Raw genomic sequence first — 20,283 nt, 5'->3', positions numbered from 1 at the left:
CCTTTGTGATGAGAAGTATGCTCTATGAAGTGTGCCTTCCTACATGTGCAAGCCCCTCTTGTAATATTTATTTAGTTGGCCAGTGGATAGATATTGTGGGTCACCAATCCCACCATTGTTTTTCCTCTTTGAATTTTTCAATGTATAAATCTTTGTGTTGTGGTGTTGATTCTTGTAGTTGGATTGCTATTACTTGTTGTTACTTTCTTTTATGCATACCGATTAATAAGTGGATTTGTTAATAAGGGTAAAATTATTCTAACCGGTAGAACACTGATTCACCCTCCCCCTCTTAGTTTCTTTGGATCCCAAAAAGAAGAACAAGGGGGAAATTGAAGACTCCACGTGAATGCTAGATAGGGAGAATTGAGAACTCGATGATAATGCAAAATGGAAATGATGGGGGGGAGTTGTGCAAAAAATATGTGGAGATCCAACCTAGATTAATATTGCCCTAGGTAACCCACACCATTGATTATAGGAGCCAGGATGCCATGAGAAACCTAAGGCGTGGACTGACTCACAAACTAGAAGGAATTCCCTACACACATCTATGCAAGTGTTACTGATGCAAAGTTGTGGGTACATGCAAGGAAACCCTCAAACACATAGATATCCCTTGTAAACAACAAGGTAATTGTTGACAAACACTAATACCAGGTTGCCAGTTCATACAAGAGAGATCCTAAACATGCCATATCATGACAACATGCCCTAGTATACACCCATTGTAAATGTACCAGGATATGGAGGATCTGGGCAGTCTTAGATAGGAGCAGTCGTAGGGCAAAAGATGCAATTTGAAAATGAAAATCCAAGAAATAAAACAATTGACGAACCTCACATGGAGGCACAATATTCTAGGATGCGGGATAAAGTTCAGTTAGATGGGATAAAGCTCAGTTTGATGGCATAAAGCTCATATTAATGGGTCGATCCTTATTCATGATTCAGGAAAAGACTCATCATCATGCGAGTGATCATTCTGCTAGGTGTGGTTGAGTAGGCAGATGATAAATGCTATGGTAGAAGGATCAGATGGCAGTGAACATGGATATCTGATGGGTGAGTGGTGTGGGTGAGTCTGACCTAATAGACGATGGATCTAGATTAATTACCTTGATGCCTATGCAAAGGTTCTCCCCAAGGTACTTTCCCATAGAACCATAAAGTGGTTTTCACTGATGGACAATTATTTTTCTTTACTTTTTCCTTTTTCATTTTTTTTTGTATTTTTCTTGATTTTTTTATTTTTTTTATTTTTTTGAGATTTTAAGACAATTGATGACCTTTTGATGACTAGACATAGAATCTCTTTAGGTACATGATGTTCATAGGCTCATCAAAGGGATCTCCTTCTGGATTAGACAAATGATATGCCCCTGACCCATACTTTGCTGTGATCACATAGGGTCCAAGCCAATTGGGCTCGAACTTGCCTTTCTTCTCTCTTTCTTGAAGGTTTCTTTAATTTTCCATAAGGACAAAATTACCAGGTTCTGAATTTCTTGTTGTAACTCAAGCATAGGCAATTCTTATATAACCAGAGATGGTTTAAGACCTTGAGACACCTTTCATCTAGCAGTTCTAGGTCTTGTAGCCTGGCAACTATGTATTCCTCATCTGGGAGGATGTTCTGCAATGACACCCTTAGGGAGGGGATCTCGATCTCAAGAGGGAGGACAAATTTAGAGCCGGAGACAAGGGAATATGAAGTTGCACTTGTGGGTGTGTGAATGGAGGTGCAGTAAGTCCACAGAGCAAGATGGAGTTGGAGTTGCTAGTCACGACCAACTTCATTGACTAACTTTTTAAGAATTTTTATTAAGCTCTTATTAGAGGCCTCAGCTTGACTGTTACCTTGCAAGTAATAGGGAGTGGAGAAGGGTGTTGGATATAAAACTTCTGACATAGCACTTTAACATCTTGATTTTTGAAAGGTTTGCCATTATCTATGATGATGACTTTGGGGATTCCATATCACCAGATTAAATGGTTCAAAATCAATTTAGAGATCTGTTTACTAGTGGTGAAGGTAAGAGGGATAGCCTCCACCCACTTGGTGAAGTATTCAGTAGCGATAATGATGAATCTATGACCATTGGAGGATGAAAGGTGAATTTTCCTAATGAGATTGAGCCCCCAATGTGAGAAGGGTCAGGGTGTGATAAAAGGTTGCAGATCTTGTGATGGAGCATGGATCTTTTCACCATGCTTCTAGCAAGGGATACATTTCTTCACATAATTATATGCATCAAATTCCATTGTAGGCTAGTAGTATCCCATTTGCAAGAGTTTATTAGCCAAAGTGAGGCCGCTTAAGTGTGCCCCATAGATACTTTTGTGCACTTCATGTTGAGCCCATTCTACCTCTTATTTGTCTAGACACCTTAGGAGGGAACCATCAAAATGCCTTCTAAATAGGGTGTCGCCAAGGATAGTATAACGGGCATATCGATGGATAAAGGTTTGTTGTTGGTTTTTAGTGAGGTGTGGGGGAATGGTGTTGTCTTTTAGGTAAGTGAAGGTCTCCTGACACCAAGGGGATTTGGGACCAATGAGTACACACACCATTTCAGACTCTAATAAATCATATGCTCGTATGAAGAGTTTCTCGACCAAAAACTCACATTTTTTACTATGTGTCGACATCTAAATGAGGGAACCAATAGTGGCCATTGCATCTGCATCTCTGTTGTTGGTACCTAGAATCTAATCGAACTTGATTGATGGAAAATGTTGCTTGAGGTATTCAACCATACTATGATAAGGAAGAAGCTTGTCATCTTTTGTTTGATACTCATCATTGACTTGTTTGAAAATGACAAGTTGGGAATCTCCATAGACATGTAATTCCAATATCTTCCATTAGATAGCTAGATGTAGTCTAGTGATTAGTGCTTCATATTCTGCAATGTTGTTAGTGCATGCAAAGCCTATGTTGTATGACTTAGGGATGAAATCTCCTTGGGGTGTGATCAATAGTATACCTACCCCTGATCTATTTTGGGTGCAAGATCCATCAAAGTATAACTGTCATGTGGAGGATGTAGTGACAGTCATTATGAATTCATTTGGAAATTCAGTGAGGATTGGGTGATCACTTGGAAGAGGAGCATTGGCCAACTGATCTGCTATTACTTATCCTTTGATTGCCTTTCTATCCACATATTCGATGTCAAATTTTCTTAACAACATGACCCATTTAGGAAGTCTACTAGTGAGAGTTGCCTTTGATAGGAGGTACTTCAGGGGGTTGATCTTAGCAATCAATTTTGTTTTATTGTTAAGCATGTAGTTCCAAAGCTTTTGTGTGTTGAAGACAAGTGATAAACATGCTCTTTCAATAGGGGTATAATTAAGCTCATACCGTACTAATGTGCGACTGATATAGTATATAGCATGCTCCTTTCCATGATCATCTATCTATGCCAATAATGCCCCCAATGCTACTATAGTAGTTGATATGTACAGAACAAGTGGCTATCCTGGAATAGGAGGCATAAGAATAGGAGGTGATGTAAGATATTCCTTGAGTTTTTCAAAAGCCTTCTGACATAGGCAATCCCATTTGAATTTGGTATCCTTGCATAATAGGTGGGAAAATGGATGACTTTTGTCTCCAAACTATGAGATGAAGCATCTGATGGATTGGAGTTTTCCTTGGAGGTTGTGCAACTATCTAAGTGTCGTTGGGGGAGGCATTTCCATGATAACTTTCACCTTTGTAGGATCAACCTCTATGCCTCTGCAAGAAACAATGAAGCCTAGCAGTTTCCCCAAAGTGACACCAAAGATGCATTTCTTGGGATTGAGATGCATTTTATATTTTTCCAATCTCTCAAAAATTTTCTTTAGGATAGGGATGTGCTCATGTCATGTCTTGGATTTTCCTAGAAGTTCATCAACATAATCCTCTATAATTTATGCAAATGATCATGGAAAATCATTCGCATTGCTCATTGGTATGTAGCTCCAGCATTCTTGAGACCAAAAGGCATGAATTGATAATGTTAACATTATTTCGGGGTCATCCGTAGGTGGCATTTTGATCAAGTGGTACCCGTTCCTTTTGATTTTCCAGCAATGCTTCCCGTGTGAAAGCACGCGAGCCAAGTGTCATCTTAGTGTTGCCTCTAGGCGCTCACTTTTCTTGTCTGAAGTTGAGAGAATGGTGAGTTGTCGCATGTCTTGCATTTTTATGGTGTTGCACTCTTCTCGGCCCCACCATCCATCGGCCAAAGGAAAAGACACTTGGTGTCTTCGAGATGCTTGATTTGGTTCTCTCTATGAACTTGACTTTGGATCCTGCCAAGCCGCCGCATGTCCTCCATGGTAGTTCATGAACTAGGCTGCGATTTGCATCGCAATTTTCTTGTTGGGCAGGTGCAGGGATCACCCCGATACGGTGGAAATAACAAGTTTTGGGGGTGGTTTTTCTAGGTATGATCTTGCGATGTCCCACACCAAGTTTTCTTGTCAGAAGTAGTTGCTAGGATGTTGTTGTGCTGGGAGCTATTAGTTATGAGACATGGGCTCTATTCATGATTAGGTTTTCCTTGTTAAGAGGGTTCCGACTTTTAGAGATTTTTTCTAGACTATGGCTCATTAAGAGGCATTTATGTTAATATTGGTGAATGATAGACATGTCAGATTGTGCCTAGGACCTTTGTGATGGTTCTATTTGAAGCTTAATATATTGACTTCTGTGTTGTTTTCAAGTTTAATAACTTCTATGATACTTGGTGTGAGAGTCCATGGATTAAACTATGCTCTAAGACTTTTTATCTGCTGGATGAATGGTTAAATATCATTTTATGTTGAATGATTTTTTGTTGAATTATTCTCTGAAATGGTTCTCGGCATGTAAAATTGTTGGATGAGATTTAAAACCGCATGTCTCTAGGTTTTATATGCTGTTAATATTGTCCTGAAATGCCTAAGCGTATCTCCTAAGTAGTGTAGATCATTTTATTTAAAGTTTTCTCTTTCCCCTTTTCTCCCCCATTTATATGAAGATTTGTCTTCTCAAACCCGAAGGTCATTCAATGAGTTTCGCGCAAAGGGTCCCCATTATTGAATTTCCCATAAGGTTGTTAAAGTTTAAGGTAAAATTAAGAGTACATAGTTCTTTTTTTGACATGGCCGGTGGGACCCCAATTTTAAATAAGTTTAAGCTAGTTTATGAGCCATAGACCCGTTACCATGATTCAAACAACTTTGAATCCCAGTTTGCTTATTCCACTCCTAGTAAATGTCCATCAGCCTACAACCTTTTCTTCCCAGAACCCACCTATCTTCCCTAAGGTTGTTCCTATAATAATAATGGCTCAGATTCCTCCTAGACATTTTGTGACATGGAATAATGAAAGCTCTCTCATTCCTCCAGTTCTCCCTATAGTATGGGGATGGATTCCCTCTATCGTGCTCAAAGCTTTCCCCAAATTCATTGTAGAATGTCCCAAGACCCCTGGGGAGCACCTACAAGATGTAGCCAATGTTTATGTTGGCCATAATATCACTGAGAAAAATATAGCTTTGAGATTACTCATGGCACCATTCAAAGGGAGAGCTCTAGACTAGTACAGATCCCTTGGTCCAGGTTCTATAGCCAATTATGATCAGCTGGGTGACTTCTTTTTTCAAAGATTTTCTGACAAGGTTGACAGGTCATCCTTGATGCATCAATTGATTACTACAAAGAGAGGCCCTCAGGAAGCAGTGATAGAATTCAATTTAAGGTTTCAAAGGACTTGGCAAAGAATACCGCTATCCACTCATCCCCCTACTGACATGGCATTTGTTTTCTATCTGAAGGCCTTCAACTCTGACATATCAATGATGATTCAATCTCTAGGATGTAGTACCCTCCCGCAAGCATTTGATTTTGCAGTCAAAGAAGAAAATAATCTAATCAATGTTGGGAAGCTCGCACTGCAACAACTCATGTCCTTCTTTCCTAACCTATCGAATCAACTCCCAGAACCAGTCGACTTCACAATCTATGTATGCATATCTTGGTCCCCAACAAGCAAGTCTACCTCCTCCCTCATCCTTGTCTGCAAAGGTCAGAAATATAAAAAATTTGTTGACATCTTTCTCGAATGAGATTGTCAATCTGAAAAGGGCCCAAATCCCACCAGCTAGACCCCCTTTCCAACAAAATTGCCAAGGGAATAGGCCTGCTTATCAGCAAAACCAATATGCAAATAACTAAACTTCCCCAAGTCAGCTTTCGGTACCCAATCCTTTGCAGACTATCTACCCTAACACCAGTAAAGAGATGATAGTGGGACAAAATAATCTAGCGGATGATGCCAATTCTTGGTGTTTTCCTTGTAACAATGCCCACACCTCAAGGAATTTCCCAAGAGACAATTTACAATAAAAGGTTGCAAATCAATGTAGCGAAGGCATGGCTTTGGATGATTTGGCTTACAACCCCTTGGCATGGACAATGCATCTTTCATTGCACAGATACAAGGCATGTCAATGGAGCAGGAAATAGAGATTTCTCCAAACCATGCACTATTCTCCTGGATGGAGGATGAAGATGTCATGCTTACTAATGGTGCAACCTCATCAAGCTCAGGGGATCCTGAAGTGAAATCAAATTACAACCTCCAGTTGAAGAAGATCTTCATGAGAGAGAATGTAGGCACGCAAGGGAGATTCTCTGCAGATAAAGTTCTTGAACAACGCATAGCCTTTGTTACATATCCAAGGAAGGAATTTATCCCCTCTAAACCAAGAGACATGAAGATGTCGGTGTCATCAGTATTAGATGTGGTGGAGCAGTTAAGGAAAGCCCCAACCAACATCTCTTTATGGGATCTCCTTATTATCCCAGAGCAGAAGAATCATTTGAAAGAATCTTTGTCAGAGGTGGGTAAACCCTCTGATGGAAATGCTACTAGTTCTTTGCAGGTCAGCGATGAAATATTTCAGCCTCTCACAGATAGATTGCGCTCACCGATGGTCTTGACGAATGAGGTCATACCTCCTAGATCCCAAGCAGATGGTAACCCTAAGCCCAATCCTTTCTATTTGACCCTCGTAGTAGGGAATAAGATTTTAGACAATTCTATGATAGATTCTGGTGCCAACACTATCGTCATGCCTAAGAAAATTGCTGAGGTTTTGAATATCAAATATGAGCCTTTAAATTGGGGTGTTACGCAACTAGATAGGAATAAGGTTCATACCATGGGTCTTATTAAGAGCCTCCTGCTAATGTTGTTCACATGTCCTAGTATCATTGTGACCCAAGAGGTAGTAATTATTGATATTCCTCCCATTTTTGGCCTCTACCTTTCTCCAGACTTCACCGCCAAAATAGGAGGTTACGTATCCTTTGATTGGTCTCACCTTATCCTTCATACACAACATGGTGAAAAACTCAAAATCCTTATAGAACCCCTTCACACCGAACATGTAGAAAATTAGGCCATACTCAACTTTGAGCCCACTCGTACCTCTATCTCCAATAAAGAAAGAAAGATGGTAGAATTTCTTGAAGATGAAGAGGTAACTAGAGAAATCCCACCAGAACAAGAGGTTTTTCTCAATGAATTCATCGATTCTAATCCATACTCCAACTATCATGTCATAGGTCTTGGTACTTACTTCTTTTTTGACTGAGGTCAGGTTATCCTAAAGCTAGTTAAAAACCCCTTAGCCCAAGAAGATTCATTCTTTGAGCACTAGACCTTACACTTTGATGACACAAGATGCAAAGTGGGTTTACGTGTTGGGATTTTCCTTACTTCACCTTCAGGTGATCAGATTTTGAGGTCTTTTCGCTTGCAGTTTTCTTGCTCCAACAATGAAGCAAAATATGAAGGGTTGATATAAGGCCTAAGATTGGCAGAAAAGTTGGGTATAAAGTAGTTGAAAGTTTTGGGCAACTCCGACCTAATAGTACACCACGTTCGAGGAATCTCCAATGCCAAACACGTCCGTATGAGATCCTACCACCATATGACATGGGATCAGATTAAAAGCTTTGATGCTTTCAACATACTGAGGGTTCCTCAAAAGACAAATGCATTCATTGATCGAATGGCCACCATTGGATCACTATTCGACCCTGTTGTGGACTTGCTCATCAATCCCTAGGCGATTGGTTTGATCATGCGACTAGCTATTCTTGATAATGATACCCAATGGAAAGTTTTGGGAACGATGAGAAAATTACTTTGTTCATTCAAAACTCAAGAGAGTTTGATGACCAATTACGACCTAAAGTAAAGGAAGTTTATGGAGATCAGATCATTCAACTAAAATCCAACAAGCTTCCAAATGGATTGATCACCCTATAAAATTTGTTTAACCATGACGATGCTAAGAATGACAAACAAAAACTTACGACTGATAAGGGTGATTACCCCAAAATGTCATCAAGGAATGGGAGAATACTCAAAGTCGGGAAGGAAGTTCCCTCAGAAGATAGATAGAGATTGGCCCGATATTGTTATGAATATGTGGGCATGCTAGCATGGTCATATGAAGATTTGAAAGGTTATAATTCTAGCACCATTCAACACACTATTGATCTCAATGATGGGACCAAGATAGTCTAGCACAAGCAGGGACCTATACATCCCCAGATCAAGTCCCTTATGGCTTCCGAATTGAAGAAATTGATAGAATAAAAAATTATCTATCCTATCAAGTAGAGTACATGGGTTTCTAATTTGGCGCTAGTGAGGAATAAAAATGGAGATATTTGGCTTTGTCTAGACTTTCGGGATCTTAATCAAGCATCTCTAAAGGACCATTATCCATCGCCACCAATGGAACAATTGTTGATTACGGTGGCATGGTTGGAGATGTTCTCTATGTTTGATGGTTTTTAAGGTTATAACCAGGTATTGGTAAAATGAGAAGATAAAAAAAAGACAACCAAATGGGGAACATTTGCTTACCAGAAAATGCGTTTTGGGTTGTCAAACGTCGGTGCAAATTTTTAGAGTGCTATGGATCTAGCTTTCAAGGAGATCATTAACAAAATCATCCTCATATATGTGGATGACTTGACCATGTTTTCAAAACACAAAGAAGATCACTTCAACCATCTTGAATTGGTGTTCCAGAAGTGCTTGGAATTTGGCATCTTGTTAAACCTAAAGAAATGCATCTTTGGGGTCCCGCAAGCAAAATTACTAGGGAATGTAGTGTCAAAGGAAGGAGTCTCCATCAATCCTAATCAAGTGAAGGAAATAAAGGAGCTTCCTCTTATTGTCAACAAAAAGGGCATTCAGTCCTTCCTAGGCAAGGTTAACTTCATTAGCCAGTTATCTTAGACTTTGCTGGAATGGTAAGGACCATCACTCTAATAATTAAGAAAGAGACACATTTTAAATGGACTCCTGAATCTCAAGAGGCTTTCGAGAAGATCAACGATGCAATTTCTTCATTTCCCATGCTCTCCAACCTAGATATGTCTAAGAACTTTATAATCTATGTTTTCTCTAGTAATAACAACATTGTTGTGGTTTTGACCCAAAAGGATCCAGATAAAAGTAATGAACACCCCATAGCTTTCCATTCCAAAACTCTAAAGAAATATGAGGCTAAGTACAATTTTGTTGAAAAGAAAGCTTTAGCCATCATAAAGGGGCTTAAAAAGTTTATGCATTTTATTTCCTGTAATAAGACTATTGTATATGTTGTTGGCATTATAGATGAATTGATTATGTGTTGCATTGATATTTAGTCATTGATGTCAACACTAGCTGTTATGGTTGGTTACCAGCAGATAGGTTTTGGTTACCAGTAGAAGTTCTAGTTTTACCGAAAGCAGAGACAATCTGTTGGACACTTCCGACATGTTTGAATCAATGGAGTATGTTTGATTTTATGTGTTACATGTTCCTTGAGCATGTTCTGGTCAATTGGTATTGAATTGGTAATCGGATGCTATCATACACTCTTGTAAACCCTTACCGATATTGGTCTAAGGTTTTACTGACAGAGGTTTTATCGGGAAATCTTGATAGAATGCATAAGTGGTGTTGGTGCGACTTCTACATCAATTTCAGGATGCTGGAGATGTTTTTTTGATTGTGCCTCAACTACTTAAAGATGTTGGTTTAGCATGGTGGACCTAGGATGGGTCTAGTGCCTATCTAGGTTATGAACTGGTATCATGTTAATGTTTACTCTACACATTACCAGGATATTTTGAGATGTTCTATGAATTGGTTATTATTGTTTTTGTCTTAAGCCGACATGACATATCATTCTAATATGGATTTATGTAAAGATCTTATTATAATATCTTTTAGGTGGCCAAACTAATTGGTTTAGGCCTTAGGGTTTGTATTAAATGATGTAAGATCTCATTATAGATAATAAGATGAAAATGTGAAAAGATATTTGTGGTCTTCAAATGCAATATCATATGCAAAGAAAATTTGGTCGATCATAGGTGATTGATCTTGGATTAAGGAAGAGGTCAAAGGCCTCTAGTATTGAGCTTAACTGAGACTATAATCAGGCATGGTAGATGCTATCTCTAGCAGTTCATTATTTTGGATTGTTGGCATGGTAGACCTATTTGCCGATAATAACAAATATGCAAACTCGATTGTACCAATAATAAAATCACCAAAACCAAGTGTCCAAACAATGTCTTTGACATAACAAAGTAATCTCTAGATGATAACAAATTATCCTCAGTGCCGGTGAATAATATAAGCTGTCGGTGAACTAGATACCGGTGATTGTGCACAAGTCACTGAACATGCCGGTGAACATAACCAAAGATCTCCAAGTGCTGATAAGTGTTCTCAAGTGTTGACATCAATGACAAAACCAATGCAACACATCCATAATACTAAAAATCTCTCCCTTTTGTCTATTAGGATTCCCAAATATACTGAGAGGGGGGGTGAATTAGTATCTAACCGGTAAATAGATTTTCTGACCTTATTAAATAAATTTCATTCCAAAATAGTGTACTAGTAAGCAATAATTAATGTAGTAAATATGAACAGTAAACACAATATAGATGGATAAAGGTTTGTTGTTGGGTTTTAGTGAGGTGTGGGGGAATGGTGTTGTCTTTTAGGTAAGTGAAGGTCTCCTGAGACTAAGGGGATTTGGGACCAATGAGTACACACACCATTTCAGACTCTGATAAATCATATGTTGGTATGAAGAGTTTCTCGACCAAAAACTCACATTTTTTACTATGTGTCGACATCTGAATGAGGGAACCAATAGTGGCCATTGCATCTACAGCTCTGTTGTTGGTACCTGGAATATAATTGAACTTGATTGATGTAAATTATTTCTTGAGGTATTCAACCATACTCTGATAAGGAAGAAGCTTGTCATCTTTTGTTTGATACTCATCATTGACTTGTTTGAAAATGAGAAGTTGGGAATCTCCATAGACATGTAATTCCAATATCTTCCATTAGATAGCTAGACGTAGTCTAGTGATTAGTGCTTCATATTCTGTAATGTTGTTAGTGCATGCAAAGCCTATCTTGTATGAGTTAGGGATGAAATCTCCTTGGGGTGTGATCAATTGTATACCTACCCCTGATCTATTTTGGGTGCAAGATCCATCAAAGTATAACTGTCATGTGGAGGATGTAGTGATAGTCATTATGAATTCAGTTGGAAATTTAGTGACGATTGGGTGATCACTTGGAAGAGGAGCATTGGCCAACTGATCTGCTATTACTTATCCTTTGATTGCCTTTCTAACCACATATTCGATGTCAAATTTTCTTAACAACATGACCCATTTAGGAAGTCTACCAGTGAGAGTTGCCTTTGACAGGAGGTACTTCAGGGGGTTGATCTTAGCAATCAATTTTGTTTTATTGTTAAGCATGTAGTTCCAAAGCTTTTGTGTGCTGAAGACAAGTGATAAACATGCTCTTTCAATAGGGGTATAATTAAGCTCATACCGTACTAATGTGCGACTGATATAATATATAGCATGCTCCTTTCCTTGATCATCTATCTATGCCAATAATGCCCCCAATGCTACTATAGTAGTTGATATGTACAGAAGAAGTGGCTATCCTAGAATAGGAGGCATAAGAATAGGAGGTGATGTAAGATATTCCTTGAGTTTTTCAAAAGACTTCTGACATAGGCAATCCCATTTGAATTTGGTATCCTTGCATAATAGGTGGGAAAATGGATGACTTTTGTCTCCAAACTATGAGATGAAGCATCTGATGGATTAGAGTTTTCCTTGGATGTTGTGCAACTATCTAAGGGTCTTTGGGGGAGGCATTTCCATGATAACTTTCACCTTTGCAGGATCAACCTCTATGCCTCTGCAAGAAACAATGAAGCCTAGCAGTTTCCCCAAAGTGACACCAAAGATGCATTTCTTGGGATTGAGGTGCTTTTTTTATTTTTCCAATCTCTCAAAAATTTTCCTTAGGATAGGGATGTGCTCATGTCTTGTCTTGGATTTTGCTAGAAGTTAATCAACATAATCCTCTATAATTTATGCAAATGATCATGGAAAATCATTGGCATTGCTCAATGGTATGTAGCTCCAGCATTCTTGAGACCAAAAGGCATGACTTGATAATGTTAACATTATTTTGGGGTCGTCCATAGGTGGCATTTTGATCAAGTGGTACCCATTCCTTTTGATTTTCTAGCAATGCTTCCCGTGTGAAAGCACGCGAGCCAAGTGTCATCTTGGTGTTGCCTCTAGGAACTCACTTTTCTTGTCTGAAGTTGAGAGAATGGTGAGTTGTCACATGTCTTGCATTTTTATGGTGCTACACTCTTCTCGGCCCCACCATCCATCGACCAAAGGAAAAGACACTTGGTGTCTCCGAGCTGCCCAATTTGGTTCCCTCTATGAACTTGACTTTGGATCCCCCCAAGCCGCCGCGTGTCCTCCATGGTAGTTCATTAACTAGGTTGTGATTTGCATCACAATTTTCTTGTTGGGAAGGTGCAGGGATCACCACGATACGCTGGAAATAACAAGTTTTGGGGTTGGTTTTTCTAGGTATGATCTTGCGGTGTGCCACACCAAGTTTTCTTATCAGAAGTAGTTGCTAGGATGTTGTTGTGCTAGGAGGAGCTATTAGTTATGAGACATGGGCTCTATTCATGATTAGGTTTTCCTAGTTAAGAGGGTTCTGACTTTTAGATATTTTTTCTAGACTTTGGCTCATTAAGAGGCATTTATGTTAATTTTGGTGAATGATAGACATGTCAGATTGTGCCTATGATCTTTGTGATGGATTTATTTGAAGCTTAATATATTGACTTCTGTGTTGTTTTCAAGTTTAATAACTTCTATGATACTTGTTGTGAGACTCCACAGATTAAACTATGCTCTAAGACTTTTTATTAGCTGGATGAATGGTTAAATATTATTTTATGTTGAAAGAGTTTTTGTTGAATTATTCTCTCAAACAGTTCTCGGCATGTAAAATTGTTGGATGAGATTTAAAACCGCATGTCTCTAGGTTTTATATGCTGTTAATATTGTCCTGAAATGCTCAGGCGTATCTCCTAAGTAGTGTAGATCATTTTATTTAAATTTTTCTCTTTCCCCTTTTCTCCCCCAATTATATGAAGATTCATCTTCTCAAACCCGAAGGTCATTCAATGAGTTTCGCGCAAAGGGTCCCCATTATTGAATTTCGCATAAGTTTTTTCAAGTTTAAGGTAAAATTAAGAGTACACAGTTCTTTTTTTGACATGCCCGGTAAGACGCCAATTTTAAATAAGTTTAAGCTAGTTTATGAGCCATAGACCCGTTACCATGATTCAAACAACTTTGAATCCCAGTTTGCTTATAACACCCCTAGTAAATGTCCATCAGCCTACAACCTTTTCTTCCCAGAACCCACCTATCTTCCCTGAGGTTGTTCCTATAATAATAATGGCTCAGATTCCTGCTAGAAATTTTGTGACATGGAATAATGAAAGCTCTCTCATTCCTCCAGTTCTCCCTATAGTATGGGGACCGATTCCCTCTGTCATGCTCAAAGCTATCCCCAAATTCATTGGAGAATGTCCCAAGACCCCTGGGGAGCACCTACAAGATGTAGCCAATGTTTATGTTGGCCATAATATCACTGAGAAAAATATAGCTTTGAGATTACTCATGGCACCATTCAAAGGGAGAGCTCTAGACTAGTACAGATCCCTTGGTCCAGGTTCTATAGCCAATTATGATCAGCTGGGTGACTTCTTTTTTCAAAGATTTTCTGACAAGGTTGACAGGTCATCCTTGATGCATCAATTGATTACTAAAAAGAGAGGCCCTCAGGAAGCAGTGATAGAATTCAATTTAAGGTTTCAAAGGACTTGGCAAAGAATACCGCTATCCACTCATCCCCCTACTGACATGGCATTTGTTTTCTATCTGAAGGCCTTCAACTCCGACATATCAATGATGATTCAATCTCTAGGATGTAGTACCCTCCCGCAAGCATTTGATTTTGCAGTTGAAGAAGAAAATAATCTAATCGATGTTGGGAAGCCCGCACTACAACAACTCATGTCCTTCTTTCCTAAGCTATCGAATCAACTCAAAGAACTAGTCGACTTCACAATCTATGTACGCATATCTTGGTCCCCAGCAAGCAAGTCTACCTCCTCCCTCATCCTTGTCTACAAAGGTCAACAATATAAAAAATTTGTTGATATCTTTCTCGAATGAGATTGTCAATCTGAAAAGGGCCCAAATCCCACCAGCTAGACCCCCTTTACAACAAAATTTCCAAGGGAATAGGCCTTCTTATCAGCAAAACCAATATGCAAATAACTAAACTTCCCCAAGTCAGCTTCCGGTACCCAATCCTTTGTAGAATATCTACCCTAACACCAGTAAGGAGCTGATAGTGGGACAAAATAATCTAGCGGATGATGCCAATTCTTGGTGTTTTCCTTGTAACAATGCCGACACCTTAAGGAATTTCCCAAGAGACAATTTACAATAAAAGGTTGCAGATCAATGTAGCGAAGGCATGGCTTTGGATGATTCAGCTTACACCCCCCTGGCATGGACAATGCATCTTTCATTGCACAGATACAAGGCATGTCAATGGAGCAGGAAATAGAGATTTCTCCAAACCATGCACTATTCTCCTGGATGGAGGATGAAGATGTCATGCTTACCAAAGGTACAGCCTCATCAAGCTCAAGCGCTCCTCAAGTGAAATCAGATTACAACTTCCAGTTGAAGAAGATCTTCATGAGACAGAATGTAGGCACGCAAGGGAGATTCTCTGTAGATAAAGTTCTTGAACAACCCATAGCCTTTGTTACATATCCAAGGAAGGAATTTATCCCTTATAAATGAAGAGAGATGAAGATGTCGATGTCATTAGTATTAGATGTGGTGGAGCAGTTAAGGAAAGCCCCAACCAACATCTGTTTATGGGATCTCCTTATTATCCTAGAGTAGAAGAATCATTTGAAAGAATCTTTGTTGGAGGTGGGTAAACCCTCTGATGGACATGCTACTAGTTCTTTGCAGGTCAGCGATGAAATATTTCAGCCTCTCACAGATAGATCGTGCTCACTGATGGTGTTGATGAATGAGGTCATACCTCCTAGATCCCAAGCAGATGGTAACCCTAAGCCTAATCCGTTCTATTTGACCCTCGTAGTAGGGAATAAGATTTTAGACAATTCTATGATAGATTCTAGTGCCAACACTATCGTCATGCCTAAGAAAATTGCTGAGGTTTTGAATATCAAATATGAGCCTTTAAATTGGGGTGTTATGCAACTAGATTGGAATAAGGTTCATACCGTGGGTCTTATTAAGAGCCTTCTGCTAATGTTGTTCACATGTCCTAGTATCATCACGACTCAAGAGGTAGTAATTATTGATATTCCTCCCATTTTTGTCCTCTACCTTTCTCCAAACTTCATCGCCAAAATAGGAGGTTACCTATCCTTTGACTGGTCTCACCTTATCCTTCATACTCAACATGGTGCCAAACTCAAAATCCTTATAGAACCCCTTCACACCGAACATGTAGAAAATTAGGCCATACTCAACTTTGAGCCCACTCATACCTCTATCTCCAATAAAGAAATAAAGATGGTAGAATTTCTTGAAGATGAAGAGGTAACTAGAGAAATCCCACCAGAACAAGAGGATTTTCTCAATGAATTCATCGATTCTAATCCATAGTCCAACTATCATGTCATAGGTCTTGGTACTTACTTCTTTTTTGACAGAGGTCAGGTTATCCTAAAGCTAGTTAAAAACCCCTTGGCCTAAGAAGATTCATCCTTTGAGCTCTAGACCTTACACTTTGATGACACAAGATGCAAAGTGGGTTTAGGTGTTGGGATTTTCCTTACTTCACCTTTAGGTGAATAGATTTTGAGGTCTTTTCCCTTGTAGTTTTCTTGCTCCAACAATGAAGCAAAATATGAAGGGTTGATATAAGGCCTAAGATTGGCAGAAAAGTTGGGTATAAAGCAGTTGAAAGTTTTGGGCAACTCCGAGCTGATAGTACACCACGTTTGAGGAATCTCCAGTGCCAAACACGTCCGTATGAGATCCTACCACCATATGACATGGGATCAGATTAAAAGCTTTGATGCTTTCAACATACTGAGGGTTCCTCAAAAGACAAATGCATTCATTGATCGAATGGCCACCATTGGATCACTATTCGACCCTGTTGTGGACTTTCTCATCAATCCCTAGGCGATTGGTGTGATCATGCGACTAGCTATTCCTGATAATGATACCCAATGGAAAGTTTTGAGAGTGATGAGAAAATTACTTTGTTAATTCAAAACTCACGAGAGTTTGCTAACCAATTATGACCTAAAGTAAAGGAAGTTTATGGAGATCAGATCATTCAACTAAAATCGAACAAACTTCCAAATGGATTGATCACCCTATAAAATTTGTTTGACCACGACGATGCTAAGAATGACAAACAAAAACTTACGATTGATAAGGGTGATTACCCCAAAATGTCATCAAGGAATGGGAGAATACTCAAAGTCAGGAAGGAAGTTCCCTCAGAAGATAGATAGAGATTGGCCCGATATTGTTATGAATATGTGGGCATGCTAGCATGGTCATATGAAGATTTGAAAGGTTATAATTCTAGCATCATTCAACACACTATTGAGCTCAATGATGGGACCAAGATAGTCTAGCACAAGTAGGGACCTATACATCCCAAGATCAAGTCCCTTATGGCTTACAAATTGAAGAAATTGATAGAATAAAAAATTATCTATCCTATCAAGCAGAGTACATGGGTTTCTAATTTGGTGCTAGTGAGGAAGAAAAATGGAGATATTCGGCTATGTCTGGACTTTCGGGATCTTAATCAAGCATCTCTAAAGGACCATTATCCATCGCCACCAATGGAACAATTGTTGATTACGGTGGCATGGTTGGAGATGTTCTCTATGTTTGATGGTTTTTTAGGTTATAACTAGGTATTGGTAAAATGAGAAGATAAAAAAAAGACAACCAAATGGGGAACATTTGCTTACCAGAAAATGTGTTTTGGGTTGTCAAACGTCGGTGCAAATTTTTAGAGAGCTATGGATCTAGCTTTCAATTAGATCATTAACAAAATCATCCTCATATATTTGGATGACTTGACCATGTTTTCAAAAAACAAAGAAGATCACTTCAACCATCTTGAACTGGTGTTCCAGAAGTGCTTGGAATTTGGCATCTTGTTAAACCTGAAGAAATGCATCTTTGGGGTCCCGCAAGGAAAATTACTAGGGAATGTAGTGTCAAAGGAAGGAGTCTCCTTCAATCCTAATCAAGTGAAGGAAATAAAGGAGCTTCCTCTTATTGTCAACAAAAAGGGCATTCAGTCCTTCCTAGGCAAGGTTAACTTCATTAGCCAGTTATCTTAGACTTTGCTAGAATGGTAAGGACCATCACTCTAATAATTAAGAAAGAGACACATTTTAAATGGACTCCTGAATCTCAAGAGGCTTTCGAGAAGATCAACGATGCAATTTCTTCATTTCCCATGCTCTCCAACCTAGATATGTCTAAGAACTTTATAATGTATGCTTTCTCTAGTAATTACAACATTGTTGTGTTTCTGACCCAAAAGGATGTAGATAAAAGAAATGAACACCCCATAGCTTTCCATTCCAAAACTCTAAAGAAATATGAGGCTAAGTACAATTTTGTTGAAAAGAAAGCTTTAGCCATCATAAAGGGGCTTAAAAAGTTTATGCATTTTATTGCCTGTAATAAGACTATTGTATATGTTGTTGGCATTATAGATGAATTGATTATGTGTTGCATTGATGTTTAGTCATTGATGTCAACACTAGCTGTTATGGTTGGTTACCAGCAGATAGGTTTTGGTTACCAGTAGAAGTTCTAGTTTTACCGGCAGAAGAGACAATCTGTTGGACACTTCTGACATGTTTGGATCAATGGAGTGTGTTTGATTTTATGTGTTACATGTTCCTTGAGCATGTTCTGGTCAATTGGTATTGAATTGGTAATCGGATGCTATCATACAGTCTTGTAAACCCCTACCGATATTGGTTTAAGGTTTTACTAACAGAGCTTTTACCGGGGAATCTTGATAGAATGTATAAGTGGTGTTGGTGCGACTTCTACATGGATTTCAGGATGCTAAAGATGTTTTTTGGATTGTGCCTCAACTTCTTGAAGATGTTGCTTTAGCATGGTGGACCTAGGATAGGTCAAGTGCCTATCTAGGTTATGAACCAGTATCATGTTAATGTTTACTCTACACATTACCAGGATATTTTGAGATGTTCTATGAATCGGTTATTATTGTTTTTGTCTTAAGCCGACATGACATATCATTCTAATATGGATTTATGTAAAGATCTTATTATAATATCTTTTAGGTGGCCAAACTAATTGGTTTAGGCCTTAGGGTTGGTATTAAATGATGTAAGATCTCATTATAGATAATAGGATGAAAATGTGAAAAGATATTCGTGGTCTTCAAATGCAATATCATATGCAAAGAAAATTTGGTCGATCATAGGTTATTGATCTTGGATTAAGGAAGAGGTCAAAGGCCTCCAGTATTCAGCTTAACAGAGAGTATAATCAGGCATGGTAGATGCTATCTCTAGCAGTTCATTATTTTGGATTTTTGTCCATTTAGCTTGAGGTGGTTTTTGTTAGGACCCAAAGGCAACTGAGAGGCGGGGGGTGAATCAGTTGCCTATTAATTTCAACCCAGTATACTTTAACCAAACGTAATGCATAATACCGGTAAACCAAACTTAATGCCGGTAGACAGTTTAGCAGTTAATAATAGTACCGGTAAATTTTAATGCATGAAACAAAAACAAAAATAACATGCACAACACATAAAATAGTTATTTGTACGTGGAAATCCTATAAGGGGAAAAACCACTATGGGAAACCTTACCCACAATTAGATGATACTACTACAGATAGTATGTGTGTACAAATGGGGTCTGCACATGTAGAAAGGCCAACTGCCTAGAGCTCACTACTCAATCACAAAATGGAAGTCACATTGACTACAATTGGATGGTTAAATCCAATGATAATGTACTGCTCAAAATATCATCTTCATATGTTGGATTCAGTACCGGTTAAGCTCTGATTGTCTTCCTCATACCTTCCTTGAATCTTCAAATGATGTCTGTATGTATAGCTCTTCTTATATTTGCATATACCTTATTGCAATGCTTTTTCAGGCTCCTCTATATAATCTCACAAATGAGATCTTACATATATACCAAAACCTACACCCAAATTTGTAGGTCGGCTCACTAAAGATACTACAATAAAATCATTTAGAAATTAATCAATATGAGATGCATGATGTTGGTTCAATGCATTTACAATAATAACCAATCAATAAAACATCTGCATAACATGTAATGCTGATCTGGAATAGATAATGCTTGCCGGTCCGTAAGCTAGACCTATTTGCCGGTAACAACAAATATGCAGACTTGATTGTACCAATAATCAAATCACCAAAACCAAGTGTCCAAACAATGTCTTTGACATAACAAAGTAATCTCTAGATGATAACAGATCATCCTTAGTGCCGGTGAATAATATAAGCTGTCAGTGAACTAGATACCTGTGATTGTGCATAAGTCACTAAACATGCCAGTGAACATAACCAAAGATCTCCAAGTGATGATAAGTGTTCTCAAGTGTTGACATCAATGAAAAAACCAATGCAACACATCCATAATACCAAAAATCTCTCCCTTTTGTCTGTTAGGATTCCCAAAGATACTAAGAGGGGGGGTGAATTAGTATCTAACCGGTAAATAGATTTTCTG

This window comes from Cryptomeria japonica, chromosome 2, assembly GCF_030272615.1.
Source record: "Cryptomeria japonica chromosome 2, Sugi_1.0, whole genome shotgun sequence".
NCBI lineage: Eukaryota > Viridiplantae > Streptophyta > Pinopsida > Cupressales > Cupressaceae > Cryptomeria > Cryptomeria japonica.
This window is presented reverse-complemented; position numbering follows the sequence as displayed.